General features: G+C 45.0%; 1 long non-coding RNA gene across 6 annotated transcripts; it reads left to right on the top strand.

The window, feature by feature from the left end:
• Positions 1–3216: 3216 nt before the first annotated feature.
• Positions 3217–8224, top strand: LOC123061167 (uncharacterized). 6 transcript variants are annotated; one of them, XR_006428592.1, is made up of 5 exons: positions 3231–5085; positions 5482–5688; positions 6308–6544; positions 7512–7654; positions 7728–8224. It is a non-coding gene; the product is annotated as an uncharacterized lncRNA (long non-coding RNA). The 6 variants fall into 6 exon arrangements; XR_006428593.1 differs by having other exon boundaries at positions 3217–3727; positions 3801–5085; positions 6308–8224; XR_006428591.1 differs by having other exon boundaries at positions 3221–5085; positions 6308–7654.
• The last annotated feature ends 1199 nt before the right edge of the window (positions 8225–9423 follow it).

The raw sequence follows: 9423 nt of genomic DNA, 5'->3' as shown, positions 1-9423 counted from the left end.
CCTTGCCGGAAGAAAGAGAGACTCGAGGGAACTCAACAGTCAATGAGCTGCAGGTCATCTTCTCCACAGGGAAGAGAGGAAGGAGTGCTGCTCGCCGACCTCTCATAATCCTTGCCAACCATCTAACTGTCGCCATCATCCACCAGCATACCACGCCGATTGCGGCACCTCATGTTGTCATGCACGCAGCGGCAGACCTAGCAGCATAGATCAAAGAGTATTATATAAAACCGTAGCAATTCATATCTAAACCATTATTTTTCAATCACACACACATATACCCAAATGGAATCGATAACAAACTTACAAAATATAGCTGACACCACTAATGTAGTAGGCTACTCAATGCCACAATAACAAAACCAATCAACCAGGTACTCAAGTAGCATTATTTACAACAGTAGTCACTTCAGATTCAAAAGGTGCAGACAGAATGGACAAGCTTAATATCTAGTCTTTCTTGTAGTCTAACCTCACCTGACATTGATGCTAGATAGATGGAATTGCACATATTTAAACTTGGTTCTCCTAGTATTGAAAATCTCCACATGCATCAACTAATTAATCAATGGCAAAAAGGAGCTTTCGATGGAAGAAAAAGAAATAAAAACCCTGCAGAAAATTGACTGTTGGCAGCAGTGGACGGGAACGACCAACAATAAAACAACAGAAGCTTGTGTAGTTAACCTGTGTACCATGACCTGGCTCATCGTAATACCATGACCTAGCTAGTTAATTGTCCGTCGCCGATGCTCCCAAATCCTCACAATACACACAAGGAACATCAGGCCATATGCACTCCTCACGATACCTTGGTCTCTTGACCTTCGAGTTCATAAAAGGAAGGTAGTATGACAAGCAACTTCATCAGATCAGGTTCAGCCTTTCAGGTACCTAATAAGAAATAAAAACAGATTCGTTAGGTGGCAACTTGAATACCAACGATGAATGGATCGGCACCATGACGCCTGCAGCCGCCTCTCTTCGCCAAAAAGCAAATCCCCGCCGAGAAGGCCGAGCCGTGCAGAGCGGGCCGTGAGGAGTGGCGAAAAGGGGAGAGATCGAAGGACCGGAGGTAGCGGTGGTTTCCACAGGCGACCTTGTCCTCGGTGGCAGTGGTGGCCCCCCTATAGTCGGCTCGGATCATAGACGGGGGTGGTTGGAGACGGCGGGCCGATGCGCTCAACGGCGAGATCCGGCAGGCAGCATGTGGTGGAGGGAGGGGAAGGAGGTGGCCGCGCCACGGATGAACGCTATATTCCTGAATCGTGAAACTTGTAGTAATAAATGAGATAAGAGTACTTGATCATCAATTCTAAAGCTGCCGTCTTGCTCACAACCTTGGATTTCTTGGTGAACTCTATACATCCACTACAAGACAGTGTCTAGTTTCAGTTATCTGAACATGAGTACTGAATTGATTCAGGCAAGATACGATTGTCAAGAAAAAAAAGATAGTAAAGACTGTTCTAAGTTTCTCTCACAGCAGCATGAGGTTCTTAACTGTGCACTTTGCCTGAAGCTGAAACAAAGTTGCAAGATAGGAGTGCATTTTTTTCCTAATCCTGGATATTGATAAACACTGCATGAGATAATCCTGAATATTACAACTTGTAATGATCAATGAGACAAGAGTACTTGATCCTTAATTTTTAACCTATCATCTTGATCATAACCTTGGATTTCTCAGTGAACTCTATACATCTATCATTTTATATTACCAACAAACACCTAATCCTGACAGTTACTGTAGAAAATAATATACAGTAAATGGTAACTGTACGAACACCTAATTCTGAAAGATACAACTTGTAATGATGAATGAGATAAGAGTACTCAATCCTCGTATTGGTCAAAACCATAGATTTCTCAGTGAACTTCATTTGTCTGTCGCTACAGTATGTATTTCCAACAAAGACTACACACAACAGTGTCTAATTCAGTTATCTGAATAATGTCTACTGATTTCATTCAGGCAAGCAACAACCAAAAAAGTTGTGACAACTAAATTCAATCTACAACTTTACAGCAAAAGGTTCAAACATTTGTTCAAGGAAATGAATGCAACCTCGGAGTTTAGCAGGAAACGAATATAACATCACACACTGTGATTCTTTAACACGGTTCTCCTCTCAATACACGTATATATCAATTAAAAAGGTATTTTGATTGATTCATGTGCCTGCTAACATGCAGACTGCTTGCCTACAGAGACAAGATGGGGGTGAGAGAGGAGGGAGAGGGATATGGCTTACCACCTACAGCGGGGACGAGGAAGAATCTGCAACAGCAGCAACTTCTCTTTGGCCGGGCCCCTTCATGCATGCAGAGCAGATCGGAGGGAGCAAACTGACTGCATATATAGACCACACACACGAATCAGATGTGAAGATGAAGAAGGCCAGAAGAAGAGAAGGGATTCATGGCATACCCTTGCGGAAGTTGCTGCTCTTGCTCTCGGAGGAGAGGAAGATGCTGCGGATCCTGAGCTCGGTCACCATGGCCGCCCGCGGGCTAGGGTTTCGGGCGCGAGCAGGGAGGGATGGATGGGTGTGGAGGTGAGAGGAGGAGGGCGCGGTGGTGGCGGCGGTGGTGAGAGGAGGAGGACTCCTCTGCCGCTGCGTGGTCGTGGTGGCGCCGATGCGGGAACGCCGATGCGGGAACACCGGTGCGAATCTGGTCATGGCCGGCGGCTGGGATGTAGGCGGTCGGCGCGGTGAAGTAGGTGGTCGGCATCCAGTGGAGGGAGGCGACCGGCTATGAGGGGCGAGAGGTGGCCGGCGATGGGGGAGGGAGGCAGCCAACGCACCGGCGTCGGCGGATGCTCGTGCAGGAGGGAGGGTGAGATGCGTGAATCGGGTAGGGATCGTGGAGAGGCGTGCGGGGATGGTTTTCTCTGCACTGTAAAACCAGTGGGAGGGGGACGAATAAAAACCGACGAAAAAAACCAACGAAAATAGGAGGTGGGAGCGGGGGAATTGGAGGTGAGAGCGGGGGAATTGGAGGTGAGAGCGGGGGAATTGGAGGTGAGAGGGAGGAGGAAAATAAACCAGAAGAGGTGGGACGAAAATTAAACCCGGAATGCGTAGAGATGTGAGCGACGCACGACGCAATCTCCCGAAACCCAGCCCACCAGCCCGAAACCGGCACGACTCACTGACCTCGAACCCACGCTCCCACACCCTCCCACCTCCCTCCCGATCCCAACTCCCCCACCAGCGCTCCACCTCCTCCCTCCCCCGCCGGCGCTCAGCCTCCTTCCTCCCCTACCCGCACGCCGCCCGCTTGCCCTCCCATCCCACGCGTCGCCGCCGCCGGCCGGCCACCCCACCCTACCCACGCGCTGTCGCCGCCGACCGGCCGCCCCTTCCTACCCGCGCGCTACCGCCGCCTGCCGCCCGCCCCTCCCTATCCACGCGCTGCCGCTGCCAGCCGCCCACCCCACCCTTCCCCACGCGCTGTCGCCGACCGCCCTCCCTACCACACGTTGCCGTGACACAACCGCGTCCGTCACCGTCCTTCGCCGCCCAGCCAACCTCCTTCTTCCGCGCCGTCGGCGACCTCCCTCCATGCATCGTGCCCCCCCTCCATCAACGTGTGGGTCATGGGGTCGTCACCCTCGGCCGCTACCCCGTGCACCACGCACCTCCGGCGTCGTCGCGACCCATTGAACAACAAGCATCCCTTCCTGGATCCGGTCGCCTCCCTCCCCACTCTGTGACTTCAGGTATATACCTGCTGCAAGAGTTCAAAATCAGCTACTTTCAACTGAATAAACAAAATGTGTCATGCAAGTTCAGGTATACCTGCTGGGAGAGTTCAATAATCTGAATAATTGCCAACACCTGAAGGTTGTGTTTTGTCATCTCATCCCCACATCTCCAGTATGTCCAATTGCATCTGGCTTGACAGTTCATAGACGAAAAATTGAGCGGTGGTCTCTAAATATTCTGCTGATATATGCCTAAATAGGACCAAATTTTGCATGTTTTCTGCTTGTATGTATGTGGTTGAATTATTTAGCTTTTGATCGAAGTTCAAACTTTATATGTGTGAAGGTTCAATCAAACTCAGTTTCATAGCTATGAGGTAGAGCCAATTTTCTCGGCTACTGAAACTGATCATTTGATAGGGAATTAAAAAGAAACAACATATATGACCATACGCGAAGTTCAAAGTTCTGGTCCATGATAGTAGACATCCTGCAGTTTTTGGGAATGAGTAGTTCACCTTTGCTAAGTGTAGCAAGTTCTCTGGTTACAAAAATGAATTCACTTTGCAAGAACTCCGGAGGTCAACAATTTCTTTTTTTTTGTAGATGGAGATGTGTGTGTGTGCATACATGTGTTCTAGAGACAGGAGAACTTATCTGGTGGTGTCTGTGTGTGCTGCTGCATCCTCTTCCGGCCGCTCTAATTCACACCCTCAGTACAACTTCTGTATGACCTCGTGTAAAGCAAGCATGGCCAACACATAGTTTAGGTGTCGCGGTAGTACTCATTGTTTATGGTGGCCTTCTTTTGTACCGCTACCACTTTGTTACCTAGAGTAGTACTGCCACTACTTATCATGTTGATAAATCCTCGCGAACAGTATATGCATTTGATTAATGATTCTGTAGGGAGAAAAAGTTCACCAATATACAATCTCTAAGTTCGATGTACCAATCTTTTTGTTTAGTAGTTGGTACTGCTCAAGTTTATTTCTTGATGTACACATGATGTCAAATTTCTTCTTTGAGTTCGGTTCAATTTATAAATTTTGTTCAGTTCAGCGAGGTGGATATTGGGGCATGGTGGGGTGTGGCCATGTGGGTGGAGATGGCCCGCCACAACGTTGCCAGCCGAATCCCGCTGCCATGTGCTCGATCCAGCAGGTCTCCTCCCTCCCGGTGCTAGCCTCCTCGAGCTCCGTCGCCGACCAACTCCACCCCGGGTCCTGACGTAGCCCCTCAGTTCGACATGCATCTGCTGCGTGCTTGCTGTGGCCTGCGTGTGCTGGTGTGTTCGTGCATGCACGATATAACTGAACTGAGCATTTCTACCATATCTGAACCGCAGGTGGGATGCATCCTCTACAAAAAAGGTGAATCTCGAGCTGCTGCTGCTAGTTCTTTTCACTTGTGGCATGCCTTTTGCTCCATTCAATCTTAGGCCGCTTCTGTGCAAAAAATGGATGATATGTGTGCTTGTTGAAATGCCTATGAGAAATGATTTTTTTCTGTTGTTTTGTAGGTGTATTTGGTATAAAGTAGTAAAACGAGTTTACTTTTTTGAGAGATACAAATCATGTGAAGCAGTTTCAATGTTGTGTTAGAAAACTAGTTTGGTTATGTTGATGTAAGACAAGAATTTCGATTCAAAGAAGCAAAATGGCATTTTTATGTTGCATTTTTTATATCAGAACAATTCACACACTAACTCTCTTTGACATTCAAATGTTTGTTTTATTGAAGTTCATAGTTTTGTGTTCATGGTGTAGATTCTCCGATGCTCCTCGTCAGCTAGTGGGCCAACACGGGGGTCCTCACTGTGGCCTCCCCCACGATGATCTGAGTTGCACTCATGGAATTCTCTACTTCCCCACCTAGCAGATCACGACGGCTCTCCCCCTCCTACTGCTCAGCATCATTGATCTCAACGACGAATAGGGACAAAAATAAACGTGAATCTTGTCGTCCTCTTGATGGTAATGATTCCTTAGCACTGCTACAATTCTGAACTTATTGTTCAGTCGTACTAGTACTGATCACATTTATTCTTCATCTCAAAATCTTGCTATGTAGTAAATATCTGAATTTTGCACCAATTGTGATATTGAAGCATCAGTGCTTCAGCACTGATTTTTGTGTGTTAGGTGTGTGTACAGTGTGTTAGGCATGTGTTTTATTTAATGTCCTGAGCAAAAATATCGGCTACAATAATTTTGTCATGAAAAGTTGATGTATACCTACCGAGGTGGTTCAAAAATTAAAACTTGGAAAGTTAACAAAACAACATAGGAAATCAGTTATGTTGATGTCCTGCGACAATTTTGATTCAGAGAAGCCACAAAAGGTTTCTTTATGTTGCAATTTTAATAAATCAAAACAGTTCGAACACTAAGTTTGGACCATTGAGTTCATGTTTTAAAAGTTTGTGTAAATTCCGAACAGTTTGTGTAAATTCCCATCGAGCAGGTGTGCACGACGAACGGCTACCAAACTTGTGTGGCTGCTGTTTTTGGACAGCCCAGGAAGCACATCACTATAGAAGGCAAAATCTGTAACCTATATAATTAATGTTTGATCCGACTTGCTTCTCTACAGCAACCAAATCCCAGCGCACCTGGTAGTTCAAACTTACATTGGATGGCCGGCGATCAACTGCCCCGCCTCTACAAGCTCCTCAGGGATGACTTGGTAATAGTTGGGATCCCCTACAGCGGCCAAATCCCGGCGCACCCAGCCGCCTCTCGTGGTCCCCGCTCCTTCAGCTCCACTTCACCGGCGCTGTCAGTCCACAGGAGTAGGGGAGGCGTGCCCATCAACAAACAAGAACATAAGGTATGTGCTTGGAAACTTAAAATTCCGTACACATTTGGGAAACAGAAGTTGTAGCTTGTTTCAAAGTTCAAAACGAAAAAGATATTCAGTTCAACTTGTTCTAGCAAACCATGTGTGAGACACCATAGAGTGAAAATGTTGCTGTGTTGCCATGTCTCTTATTGGTTCAACTACAAATAATTACATCCCTTCGACTACATATATTACACTAGTTCAACTGTGTGCGTCACACCAATGGACCTAAGTTTTACATATGTTATCAGTTTGAAAAAACTTTGGATTTTGATGATGCAAGCTGTATCTACATAGTTCTTTTTTCTATTTCCTATAAGTTCAAGTGAGCAATTTCTATAAGTTGGCGGGTTGTTTACTCAGGCAGTTAAAAAAAGTGGTCATTGTTGTCTCTTTTAAAAGATGTTCGAGTGATTCTTGTCAAAATGCTGCCAATGTTAAGAGAAGAACTCCTTCCTCCATTGGCTGTCTCAGTTCATCTGGTTAAACATCTCAGTGCAACTATATTGACTATGCCTGGAACAGTAACATGGTGACGGTTGTGTTTCATACATCCAAGCAATATGATGCTTGCAACGGAGTATTGTACCAAGCTACAATTTGCATTGAAATGCCGCTACCACTATGTATTTGTACTTAAACGAACTTGTAGAAACAACTCTTTCTATCTCACTCGTACTTCTATTTTTTGTATGGGGCATCTTCTAGCATATGATTGTAACTCATTTTCCTTTAGATAACTACTCCCTCCGTTCCGAATTACTTGTCGCAGGTATGGATGTATCTAGATGTATTTTAGTTCTAGATACATCCATTTCTGCGACGAGTAATTTGGTACGGAGGGAGTACTTATTAAAAAGATATATCAGTCGGCATGCTAAATTTCAATTTCCCATTTTAAAGTTCAGATTTTGCTGCATCTAAAGTGCACCTATGCTAATTCTTTTCATCGAAGGGAGAAGCAGCAGGGACAGTACGCGTCGGTGTCTATATTCAGCTTTATTTTTGTTTTGAAGTTGATGTGAAAGAGCTTTTGAAAGCAAACATCAGTCCAGTTTCGTTTTGTATCAGCTGCTCCAAGGAATGAAGTACATGCAGGTAATTACTGATTAGGCTCCATCGGGATCTGATGTTGCTGTACGGATTGTTTGCTTAGATGATGGTTTTGCAGCAAATGTTTTCCATCGGGATCTGAAGCCCAAGAATATTCTAGCGAATGTTGACTGCAAGATGAAATTTGTGATTTTGGACTTGCCCGTGTACCATTTAATGACGGGGCTCCATCAGCCATATTCAGAAGTTTGATTTTGTGAAGAAGTATGCAAAATTTCAATGCAGGTGTGGAGAACCAAAAAGTTCTAACGACGGTGAATCACAAGTTCAAGGACAGCAATCCGGGGGCATGGGGGCATCTGCTGATGCAAATCTTGGTACTGATGTGTTTAAGTCAAAGGACTTCGGTGTGTTTGTTGTAACCCATAAAATGGAAAATGTTCTCTGGTGCCTAATCTTGTTTCCACTTATGTTTATATGTGGTTGTGTTTGTTGTAACCCATAAAATGGAATAATGCCTCCAATGCGCATGTAGCGACCCGACCTTGAACGGTTAAGTCTTTGTGCTTTAGTGTTATCCCTGGATCGGTAATACTGACACACACAGTACTCAAAGGATTTATAACAGAGTAGCAATTACACATTTATTACATTGAATGTCTCAAGAGAGAACTTAATACAATAAATATGGCTTAAGGCCATCTAATATGATAACAATAGAAGGCTTGGAAGATAAAGTGAGTCCGTCAACTCTAATGGCATAGTTGAGTGCATGACAACGGTCTAGTGAATTTTACTCCTCGTGTAAAAAGTCTGCAACATGATCTCCTCCGTTGGATTTCTCTGCAGAGGTTTGCGCACTTTTTCCCACAAGACTCGATCTCCTTCGTTGGATTTCTCGCAATACATGGTGTTTGAGAAAACGGATGATCGAGACACAGTCTTTCAGAAGCACTAACTCTTTACTCTGGGTGGACAGTTATACCTACTTTCCCCTACATCTGCTAGCCCACCACTGAAAGAGGTCATGCAACATACTCAACTATGCTAGGGCCCATAATAGCTTGTGGCTGCACATGGAAGTTTCTAGCATGAATAATCTTATGATCCCTTTGAGCCTGGGTGGCGAACTGTAGGATGATCACACGGGTACTCCGGGATATCCTAGAACAACACTGGATTCTCCAGGTGCCCACAAGCAATCCACCCAGATATGTATTAAAGTTGCCACCTTAAGTTAATCATTTATTAACAACTCACATCTGTCATGGATACACTCAAACCCAATCCACGTCTACGAGCATAGCATAGCAGTATAAGCATAACGAAGAAGTAACTCCCAGGGTTTGATGATAAACAGGGCAATAGGTTCTACCTCATCAACTACCTCCCAATACCCACAAGTTACACACTTCCTAATCATGCAATGTTTGAGGATTGGAACTAATGCATAAAAACCGGGAATGAAAGAAGTATGATCAATGTGTTACTTGCCTTGCTGACGATTTGCAAATCCTCAAGAGTCGTAGTAGCACGCTTCGCACTCCGGGTGCTCTATCGCAAACAAAAAATAGCATACATAAGCAATCAAGCAATGATGCATGAAGAAAACTCAAATAAGAAGATCTAACCAGAAAGTTCAACTGAAGAACTCCGGTTTGCAGAAAGAATCAAATCAAACGGAGCAACGAAACTCAAACTACGAAAGAAACAAGATCCGTTTACTAATCTGGACTAAAGTCAAATTTTAGAGTATCAAAATCTTGTTCAAGTTAGTTAAACAAAAGGAGAACTTTGAGACGAAGATCTAGGCG

This window comes from Triticum aestivum, chromosome 3A (genome assembly GCF_018294505.1).
Source record: "Triticum aestivum cultivar Chinese Spring chromosome 3A, IWGSC CS RefSeq v2.1, whole genome shotgun sequence".
Lineage (NCBI taxonomy): Eukaryota > Viridiplantae > Streptophyta > Magnoliopsida > Poales > Poaceae > Triticum > Triticum aestivum.
Note: the sequence above shows the minus strand (reverse complement) of the source record. Positions and strands in the feature narration are given on the sequence as shown.